Source organism: Urocitellus parryii, chromosome 6 (genome assembly GCF_045843805.1).
Source record: "Urocitellus parryii isolate mUroPar1 chromosome 6, mUroPar1.hap1, whole genome shotgun sequence".
In the NCBI taxonomy this organism is placed as follows: domain Eukaryota; kingdom Metazoa; phylum Chordata; class Mammalia; order Rodentia; family Sciuridae; genus Urocitellus; species Urocitellus parryii.
The window spans coordinates 56,173,461-56,185,146 of NC_135536.1; positions in this window are offsets into that span (position 1 = coordinate 56,173,461).

Genomic DNA, 11,686 nt, shown 5'->3' on the forward strand with positions numbered 1-11,686 from the left:
ATAAATAAGCAACCTAAAAATTCATATAAAGTATTTTATACAAAATTTATAACTGAAAAGGGAAACAAAAGAGTATTACTCAATAATAACAACTAATGAGGAGGGGGGTCTTGGAAGTTTGATCCTGTGACAGGAAAACCATTGTAATTCTTTCATAAAATACATGTTAATGCATTTATTTGTATGTCTGTCATTGTGCTAAGTGTCAGAAGTACTGGGAGTTATGATAATCACTATTGTTCATTTTAAAGGGTATCAATAATGCTATACTATTTCTCATAACCAAAAATGTTCATGGACAAATACAGGGGAAATGTTAGAGTATGTTCAAAATTTCCCAGTCTCAGTTCCTCAAACCCTTATCAAACACTTAACAGAAATTGCAAACACTCTAGTAGCACTGAAAACAGGCCCATTCTGTACTGACATAAAGAACTGCTTTAATTTAAAGGCAGATATTTATGGGTACATTGAAAGGCTCCAATAATCAGTAGCACAGAGCTTCTTCCAACAACCTACCCTTTCTCCAACCAATTCAAACAAGTAGCAGGATGAGGGTGAATAATCAAGACTCTGAAAAAATCCTCAAATTCTATTCTCTCCCCAAAAGACACAATAAGTTCCTCTAGAGTTATGCTTTCCCACTATGTGATAAACAGCAACTCTAAAGAAGCTAAACATATGCTAACTGTGTAGTTAGTGGAAGAGAAGATGCAGTGAAAAAAAAAAAAATTACCTAGGATTTTCTGACCATAGAGTCTCTGCAGAATACCTATAGAAGAAAAACAAACCTGGATAGTCACCCAAGAAAGATCTGAAGCCCCATTCCCTAGTTAAAAGAGCAGAACAAAGAAAACAGATCATTATCAATGTTCAACCTTTGATGAAACAGAGGTTATAAAATGGGAAAATAGGGTCAGTGGTTGAGTGCCCCGGAGTTCAATCCCTGGTACCCCCCCACATCAAAAGAACATTGAGATACCCACTCACTCTAGTTAGAATGGCTATTATCTATAAAATACAAAAGAAAACAACTGTTGGCAAGGATGTGGAGAAAAGGGAATCCTTCTACACATTGTTGTAATGTAAATTAGTACAGCCATTGTTGAAAACAGTATGAAATTTCCTCAAAAAATTAAAATGGAGTTATCATATGATCCAGTAATCCCTATGTCAGAGTAATCTGTACACTCATGTTCACTGAAGACTATTCACAATAGCCAAGAGGGAAACAACCCAAATGTCCAATAACAGATGAATAAAGAAATGTGGTATATCTATACAATAGAATACTACTCAGCTATAAAAGAATGATATATCTTGTCATCTGAGACAACATGGATGAAGCTGGAGGAAATCATGTTAAGTGAAACAAGCCCCACACAGAAAGACAAACACTGCATGATCTCACACATGTAAAATTTGTAAAAAACTGACATTATAAAAGTAGAGCTGGGCGAAGTGGCTCCTACCTGTAATCCCAGCAGCTTTGGAGGCTAAGGCAGGAGGATCCGGAGTTCAAAGCCAGCCTCAGCAATGGCGAGGTGTTAAGCAACTCAGTGAGACCCTGTCTCTAAGTAAAATATAAAATAGGGCTGGGAATATGGGTCAGTGGTTGAGTGCCCCAAATACCCTGCAAAAAAAAAGGATAGAAAGGTAGCTACCAGAGAATGGGGAGAGGGTTGGAAAAGAAGAGATGAAAAAGGAATCGGGAAGAGGGAATATGAGGAGAATGGGAAGAAATGGTGGTCAAGTGGCACAAGATAGGAGGAATAAGTTCTGAAGTTTTAGTGCTAAGGTATTATATTTTTCAAAATAGCAAGAAGTTTCTGTTCTCACCACAAAGAAATGATAAAACTGATGAGGTGACAGATATGCTAACTATCCTGATACACAATGTATACATGTATTGAAACATCAAATTATAGCTCATAAAGGCTGAGATTGTAACTCAGTGGTAGAGCTCTTGCCTAGCATGCATGAGGCACTGGATTTGATTCTCAGCACCATATAAAAATAAAGGGCTGGGATTGTAACTCAGTGGTAGAGCGTGTGCCTAGCATGTGCGAGGTACTGGGTTCAATTCTCAGAACTGCATATAGATAAATTAAATAAAGGCCCATCAACAACTAAAAATAATTTTAAAAAATAAATAAAGTTACTGTGTCCACTTAAAGCTAAAAAATAAATATTTTAAAATATTGTAGCCCATAAATATACACAAGAAAAAGAATCACAGATATGAAAATAAAAGTAGAGTAGCATAAGGGAGTATAAATATGGTGGAAAATAATAACAACTATGAACAATAGAAATGAAACAAGAAGGTGAAATTATAGTTTTAAAGTAAGTTATAAAGAAACTGAAGATGGACAGTGGTGATCCAACAGCACATAAATGGAATCCCTAAAGAAATGCAAAACAATGGAACTGAACAAACAGTGCAAGCAAATATTCCTGAAATAAAAAGCAACTTGATACTTTTTAGCAGTAAAAAATGACAAAAAAAGGTCACTGCCTAGACATATATGTGAAGTTATTATAAGTAAAAATAATATCGCTTCAAAAATAATTGTATTCTTCAAGTTGAAGAAAGAATAGAACATACTGAAGGTCAAGCAGACTGGATCTAATAGATGGAAGTTGTTAGGGGACAGACAGATGAGGATGGTGTGACTACAAGGTTAATTGACATTCTATAAAATGGGCCACTGTGCCGATTCCCCACACTCTTTGCTAAAAAGCAATTTACATGCAGCCTGGCCTGGCCTAAGTAGAGAGGTTTTGTCACATTCTTCAGCAAACTACCTATTATTTGCAAGGAAATGCAAACAAGAAATAACCTTGATAACAGGAACCCACATTTCAACCCAAGTTGAAAGTAGAGATTTTTGTGACCCTTTTCACAGACCAGATTCTGGAAGGATAATTCCTCCTGACCATAAAACCTGTAATTATTAAGAATCATTAAAATTATTAAGAATCCAATTAGAACTGCTCAGCATGGGTCAAGGATACATGAAATAGCAATGAGGCCAACCTCAGCAAATTTGCGAGGCCCTAAGCAACTTAGTGAGACCCTGTCTTAAAATTGGAAAAAAAAAAAAAAATTGTAAAAAAGGGCTGGGGATGTGGCTCAGTATAAAATTCCCCTGGGTAAAGTCCCCTCTACCCTCACTGCCAACACATACACACAAGCAAACCAAAAACTGGCAATAGGTACATGAAAGTCATGATGTCACTGTGCTGTCAGTCAAAAGTCAAGATGTAGGTGTGGGGGAACTATGGAAACTTCTCTAGGATCCACAATAAAACTTGAGTGCAAGAGAGGTATATTGTCTCTCTCCTCTCTGAAAGGACCCACTTTCTCTCTTTAGAGTGTCCCCTTTCCCTTTTCCTATCCCTTCAATAAAACTTAAGCCTGTTACTCTGAGGGACATCTCTGAAATCTTCTCATATTAGAGACGGTGAATTCTAAAATGGTATACTTCTGTTTTCTTTAATTGTTTATGGCTGTTTAGAAAATCTACTTTAAAAACTGGCAAATGCTGATAAACTAGGGGAAAAATGCCCTTTATTCATCACAAAGACTCAGTAGCTGAAAAAACATTTATGAAAAGGTGGGCTATAAACATAGTATATGTAAAGAGTTAGCTAAACAACTGTTATTGTGTATGACACTGAATGCTACTCTTCCCCAAAATAAATTCTTCTGGGACTTACTGCAGTGGAAGCTGTAGTAATAATTACCATAATGGAATGGGTTGAAAATCTTGAGTATGCTAACCAAAACTGGTAGGTGAAGTTAAGAGAAACAAAATTCTAAGTTAATGGGCAAATAAATGTGTGTGAATGTGGCAGGGGACTTGGCATATAAGACAAAGGGCTAATATACATGACACTCAATGAGAACAATGAACCAATTTTAAAGAATAATCAACATAGAAAATGGCCAAAGTACACGAAAGGCAATTGACAGAAGAAATACAAAAGGCCAATAAATGATTCATCTAACACTCTATTTTACTAATAAATGAAGAGATGCAAATTAAAACGTTTTATCAGATTGGTAAAGACTAATTTCAAAATATATGTATGTCTATACCATTGACACCAAAATTCTTCTAAATTATTTTCTCTACAGAACCATAAGAATGCAAATTCATATTAGTGTTAATACTAATATATATTAATAATAGCCAACATCTACTGAATAGTATTAACATCATGCCAGCCACTATATAATCTTACTGCAACTCTTTTTTTATTTAATGTTTTTAAAAAATTTGTTCTAATTAGTCTTACTACAACTAAGTACTGTTATAGGGGCTGGGGCTGTAGCTCAGTGGCAGAGCACTTGCTTAGCATACATGAGGCACTGGGTTGGATCCTCAGCACATAAAAATAAAACAAATAAAATAAAGGCATTCTGTCCATCTACAACTACAAAAAAAAGACACACACACACACACACACACACACACACACACAGATAAGTACTGTTATTGTGACTAGTTGGTTAAGTGATGTGCCCCAGGTCACACTTAACAGTAAGTGAGAAGGAGCAGGAACCAAGTCTACTGGACTTCAAAGCCAAAGTTCTCCAGCAACAAAAGCTACCACCACACAATGACCTTCACTGCAGTACCAGGGAAATTAAAAAACAACCTAGACTAGACATCCACCAATAAGGGGCAAAATAAATTTCAAAATAAAATATAAGAAATTTAATTCTATGTACCCAACAACAATATATATATATATATATATATATAAACACGAAAGCTTCCAGGAAATATGAAATTAAAAAAAGGAAGCAGGTCAGGATGTATGGTTTCATTTCTGTAAAAAAATAAACACATATGGCAGGGTGGCGCACTCCTGTAATCTTAAGGCCAACTTCAGCAAATTTGCGAGACCCTAAAGCAAGTTAGTGAGACCCTGTCTTAAAACTGAAAAAAAAAAAAAAAAAGGTAAAAAGGGGCTGGAGATGTGGCTCAGTGGTAAAATTCCCCTGGCTAAAGTCCCCTCTACCGTCCTCGCCAACACACAAACCAAAAAACTGGAGGGGTCCGTTATCATCCGTGTGAGTCCTGGGCCCCGCGGTGAAGAGTGGGGTACCGCGGCAAACAATTTTCCTATCTGATAATTATTCTAACCAAAGATTCTCTCCCTAGAATTGACTCTTGAGCAAACGCGTGGTGCGCTCGCCATCCAAATCAATGCGTGAGGATTCTACCATCGACCACCGCATGGACAGGCAACACCGAGTTAGTGCGCAGTCGCGAAACCACTGCCACCACCAGAAGCGTATAAAAGCCCCCGTGAGTCCAGAACGCGGAAGGGCCGGCAGTATAGGGAGGGGGCGCCCGCGCGGCTGGAGATGAGGGAGAGGTGCTCCTACCTTGGGTGAACGGCCGGCAGGGCGAGAGTGCGGCAGCCCCAGCTCCGCTCCTCGCCCAGGGCACCCGGAGCACAGAGCTCGCGCCTCAGGAGCACTACGCCCCGGGCGGCAGCACAGCGACGCTCACCTGTCTCTCGAGCTTCCTACTCACCCAAAACAGTCTGGGATTTCAAATCTGAAAGGCCCGCCCTCAAACTAGCACGGGATTGGCACATTCAGGAATTGCGTCACGGTGCGTCTCACGGGGACTTAACCGGATCCCGCGAGGACAACGCTGTGTTTATGAAATTTGTCTAACTCCAGGCTGCCGCGGCGTAGGGCGGGCGCGTCCTCTGCGCAGAGTTAGGTCCCTCTTTATAGGAAGCGCGGTCATCTCCTATTCCGCTGCACCCCCATAAAACTCCGCGTCGGAGAGGCAGACTACAGACCCCGCCGGCGCGCTCCACGAAGGCCTGACTAAGTTTGGCCCTTCCCGGCCACCGCCTACCTGTTCCTGTACCAGCCCCACTAGGTGGCATTTGTTATCCTTTCCTTCTATCTCTGAGGAGCACGGGTTGCTGAGTGCATTTGGGATAACTTAATTTTTCTTAGTGCTCCACATATTTGAGGCCGAGAAAGAACGTTTTGTTCTTGGGGCATGGTAGACCGAATTCAAAATCGCATGCATAATTTTTTAGTTTGGGCTGTTTTTTTTTTTTTTTTTTTTTTTTAACTGGAGCATCTCAGATTCTAAAAGCATTATTTTTTTAACTGAATCATTTTGTTTATCTTGTGTTCTCTTGTTTTATAGACTTAAAAATCTTGATTGTATTTTTAAGCTTCGTTTTTAATATTGCTTTGGAAAAAATGCTACCTTTTAAAAGTAGTATTTTAATTTTACTACTGAGCCACATCCCCAGCCCTGTTTCACAATTTTTGTTTTTTTAAATGTTAAGACAGGGTCTCAGTAAGTTGTTTAGGGTCTCGCAAATTTGCTCTTAAAGTTGTGTTTCAGATTTACATAAATTTTAAAGGAAGCACGGAGATTGTCACTCAACATCCCTTCTCCACCCCCACCCCTACAGCTTCACCTAATATTTGTTTGTTTATTCATCTATTTACTTATTGGTAAAGCACTTCTGGAATCTAACCCAGAAGTGGTTTACCATTGCGCTACATCCTCAGTCCTTTTTTATTTTTCATTTTGAGACACGTTCTTACTAAATTATAGAGGCCCTCGATTAATTGCTGAGGCTGGCCTCAGACTTCCCATCCTCAGGATTCTCTGGGATCAGGTGCCAGTGCCACCATTGCCAGGCAATTTCCCTTATTAACGTCTTGCACTCAAGTGGTACATTTGTTACAGTTAAAGAACCAATATCAATGAGTTATTGGTAATTAAAAGCCTTAGTTCGTTCATATTTCAGATTTCCTCGGTTTGGGCTGGAAATGTAGTAAAAGCATTAATTTTGGGAGCTGTAGGTTGCGATGCATTTTGTGACAGTGTTACCCTTGTTTACCGGTGATGAGTCCTTGCTTCCCCAATGCTGAAGTATAACACCAGAGAAGCAGCCCAGGCAAGTTTAGAGTGGAAAGTAGAAGCTTTATTAAAGGACAGCAGAAAAGACTTCTTCCCCCCACCCCAGGAAGAAGGGGACCCAACAGGTGGAATCCATGGAAGGGCAAGATCTTCCCTCTTTTATATCTAAGGTCTTTTGTTAGCTTTCCTGCATTTCTGTTGGCATTCCGGTCCATTCCGGTTCTATTATCTTGTAGTTAGAGAATGTAGGTAGGAAGACCCAAAAGGTGAGGGGCAGGTGGGCTAGAGGAGTAATCTGGGCAGGAAGGGCCTGGGGCCCGCTTTTGATTAGGGCCCCCTGTTTCCTGGGAGCTGCTTCATTAACATTTCTTTAGAATGGGCTCTGGGCCTTGGGAACTGTTGAGAGCCACGGTGGTCAAGTTGGTGGCTGACGGGTGCCTGCTACTTTTGAGCTCTGGCGGAGTTCCTAGAGAGTTCGTGTGGGTTGGTTGAGTTCCGGTGGAGCTCCTGGGTGACCTTTTCGTGAGTTCGAAAATAAAGTTCGTTCCTGCTTGAATCTACAAGTGGCTCGACCTCCCGGTTATTTGTGTCTAGCCAGACTGCAGCAGGGAACATTAACATTTCAATTTCCCCAAGAGCTGCTCTGCTTTCGCGGGCTCCATTCTCAACATGGCCTTCATTTTCGATTTTACTCAATTTTAGACCTAACTACACTAACTATCTTTAAATCTGGCTTCAGCAGTGTTCTGTAGAATGTACCCCGCCTTATATTGCAGCCTGTTACAGTCTGCTGTCAACTGTGCAAGACGTCTTCCCTGGCTGGAAACGTTTTGTAGGACCCCTAGTTTCGTCCTAAAGCCATTTAACTCCAAACCTGTATCATCGCTCCACGAACTGCTCCCGGGAAATAAAGATCGGAGACCAGGCAGAGATACACACAAAGGTTTTTTTTTTTTTTTTTTTTGTCAAAGGTGACAAAGGCCATCTCTCTATAAAGTGGAGAAAGGAGCACGAAATAATATTTGGGTGTTCAGCTTTTGTGGGGTAGGGGTTTGGATTTGTAGCTGTGACGCTAGGGGATAGGCTTGGTGTGTGGGGAGGGCGGCTTGCATCAGAGACAGGCAGGTGGATAATAGCATGGGATTGGTTTAGGCCCATCACACCAGGGGCTTCCAGAGTCAAGGGGTTGTGTCCTTCTGGGATTGGCCTAGGGTTATGGTACCATGGGGTAGGTCACTAATGGGGGTGGAGGGAGTTCCGATAAGAGGAAGTACTGGAAAGCAAAACTTATAAGATGGTGGTTAACATTTAAGATGGCTGCTCAGATGTTAAATCAAGACCCTATTCTGTGTCTGCTAAATTTTGTGCACACTGTTACCGCTGTTGACCGGTGACGAGTCCTTGCTTCCCCAATGTTGAAGAATAACACCAGAAAAGCACACGCCGAGGCAAGGTCAGAGTAGAAATTAGAAGTTTATTAAAGGACAGCAGAAAAGACTTCTTCCGGAGGAAGAAGGGGACCCAAGAGGTGGAATCCGTGGAAGTGCGGTTGTTTCCCCTTTTTATAGTTTTGGTGATGGAATGTAGGTTGGAAGGCCCGAGGGGTGGGACACAGGTGGGCCTAATTATCACCTTTTGGGATGGGATTATCACTTCTCTGGGATGGGCTATCTCCAAATCTGTTGGGGATGTTTCCTGGGTTTCATTAACATTCCTTTGGGATGGACTTTGGCCTAGGGCCTTTTCAGGACTTCATTAACATTCCAAGAGTTGTCCTGCATTTCCTGGAATCATTCTCAGCATGGCCTCCATTTTAGATTTCACTCGGTATTAGACCCGATTTATCTAACTACACTGACTACCTAACTTTAAATCTGGCTTCAACACCAAGTACTTTGAATCTAAAATATAAAATTTAAAAAAATTGTTTTCAGTTGTAGTTGGACACAGTACCTTTATTTTATTTATTTATTTTTATGTAGTGCTAAGGATCAAACCCAGTGCCTTGCAGGTGCTAGGCAAGCTCTACCACTGAGCCACAATCCCCAGCCCCTAAAATATAAATTTAAAACATACAAATGAAAGCAAATAAGGAAAATAAACTAGGTGGGTGTTAGGTCAGTGGTGGCTACTTAGAACAAAGCAGCCCCTCGAGGGAAAGAAAAATCAATCAGGTGCCGGTGGAAATGCCTGTCAATCAGCAAGATCTCCTGACTAATGCCTGTCAATCAGCAGGACCCCCTGGCCAATCCTGGAGTTCAGCCAACTCCCCTGACCAACCCCAAAGGGACAAGGGACCCTAAAGACACCTTTTCCTGTCCCAAGCCCTTCCCTTTCTGCTGTAAGTCCCATAAAAGTCCAGTTGAGCTTCCACGTGGTTTCTCCTCACACCCTTCTCCTGTCCACTCTGTCGGTCTGAGTTCCTCCTGGGAGTGATATCTCAATAAAGTTCGGCGCCCTTTTTCTTTGGTCGCTGCCCGCCTCGCCTAATCTGACAGTGGGGGTATAACTGAAATCTCAGTCCTTGTTCCCAGTGACAATTAATGCCAACTTAATAATGAGGACACAGTTTTGAGAAAAAGGAAAAAGAAGTTTTATTGCTTTGCTAGCAAAGGAGAAACACTGGGGACTCCTAAGGATGTGATTCTGCCCATTAAGGAAAACAGAGGGCTTTTAAGGAAGTTATTTGAAGCTGGGGATATAGTTCAGTTGGTAGACTGCTTGCCTTGCATACTCAAGGGTTTCATCTTCAGTACCACACACACAAAGCCTATTAAGGACGACATTCCAGGTGTGCCCTCGGAAGATCACCTCTTAGAGCCTCTGGATAGATATCCACCTCCTGTGGTGGGTCCTTTCAAGGACAATTGAATAGGGGAAGAAGAAAGAAAAGAACAAGTCCTTTTAAAAATAAGCCTCAGAGCCAGGAGGGCTATATTCAAAAGGTAAAGTCATGGCTCAGTGATAGAGCGCTTGCCTAGCACAGGTGAGGCACTAGATTCCATCCCTTTCGCCACATAAAACAATTAAGTAAACAAAGTAAAGGTATTGTATCCATCTACAACTAAAAAATATACATTGAAAAAAAAAAGGTAAAGTGGACCACTGTTACAGGGGATGGGGAAACAAATCTAAGGACTAAAATGAAGTTTCTTGTCTTTACAGAATAATAAAAAAATGGTTGGGGCTGGGGTTGTGGCTCAGTGGTAGAGCACTTGCCTAGCATGCATGAGGCACTGGGTTTGATCCTCAGCACCACATTAAAAAATAATAATAATAAAGATATGTGTCCACCTAAAAATAAAAATTAAATGTTTAGAAAAGAAAAAGAAAATTGTTGGTCATGGATTTGCACCAAATTTGGGAAATACCAGACTAAAATTGTAGATTAAGTGAAACCTATGAAACACATTTTGTGGGATAGAGGGACTTTAAAGAGGTAGACCTTTAACTGCCAAAGTGTCTGCAATTTAGGTGTGAGAGGTTTTTAAATCTGCAATGGAAATAGTCATGGCTCACACAAATAGAAATTCTTGAAATAGTAAGAGCAAACACTCAGAATTTCAGACTTTTATTTTTTTAATGAGTTACTTATGTGAAAAAATAAGTATGTAGCATACTCCAGTGCAAACAGCAATAAGAATTTACATCAGTGATGCCTAATGATTTTCCAAGAGAAAGTAGATAAAACAACTGTGAATAACAAAATTTGATAAGAAGGCATAGAGGCTAAGGGCCAATGTTTACAGGTCCATTGGAATGTCAGGAAGCTGGCCCTGGGTGGGCCCTCTTACATTTCTGTCTGCCTGCAGGAAAGAGCATCTCCTAGCTCATAGCCTCCTGGAATAATCTGTCCCATCTTAGGCCTGTTACTCATGGGAACACATACAGACCTTACTAAGGTTCAAAGAAAAGACAAGAGGAAGACACTGGAAGCTTCACATTGTGTCAGAGTTGCTGCTTAGTCATCTGGGATTGTTAACCTGGAGGAATATTCCCAGGACCATAATGAGTTCTAGTAGGACTGAATATGACACTTTTATTGATTAATTTTTGCACTGGATGTGGTTAAGTTCATGTTCTACCACTGATGTACACTTTTAGGGGAATTAGAAATATGTTCTTCCTTCAAGACCAGTGATTATCAACCAGGAACAATATCCCCTAAGGGACAGTTGACAATATTCAGAGACATTTATGATTGTCACAACTAAGGAAAGTGCTATTGGCATCTAGTGGATGGAAGACATCCTATAAACATCCTAGAATGCACAGGATAGCTCCTCCAGTATACACAATTATTCAGTTTAAAACATCAGCAGTGCCAAGGTTGAGAAATCCTACTATTGGCATATGTAGCCCTGAAATAGGATTTTAGTTTCTTCACCCTCTCTCAACTAGGTGCCCTTAGTTAAGGCACAACTGTATAACCACTACTGCCCTGTAGTGTTTATCCCTAGAGGAGGGATGAAGACAAAGTCAACAGGTTCTTTCTTTGAAAAAAGACTTCAGAGATCGCTGTGTGATGAGGTGATATACACACAATCATATGAACATTATAAATGGTGAAAAGTGCTATTAAGATATATCACTTCAGGAGCTGGGGTTGTGGCTCAGTGGTACAGCATGAGAGCACTTGCCTAGCATACAGGAGGCGCTGGGTTCAATCCTCAGCAACACATAAATGTAAAATAAAGATATTATGTCCACCTAAAACTAAAATAAATAAATAAATATTTTAAAAAATATATATCACTTCAGAT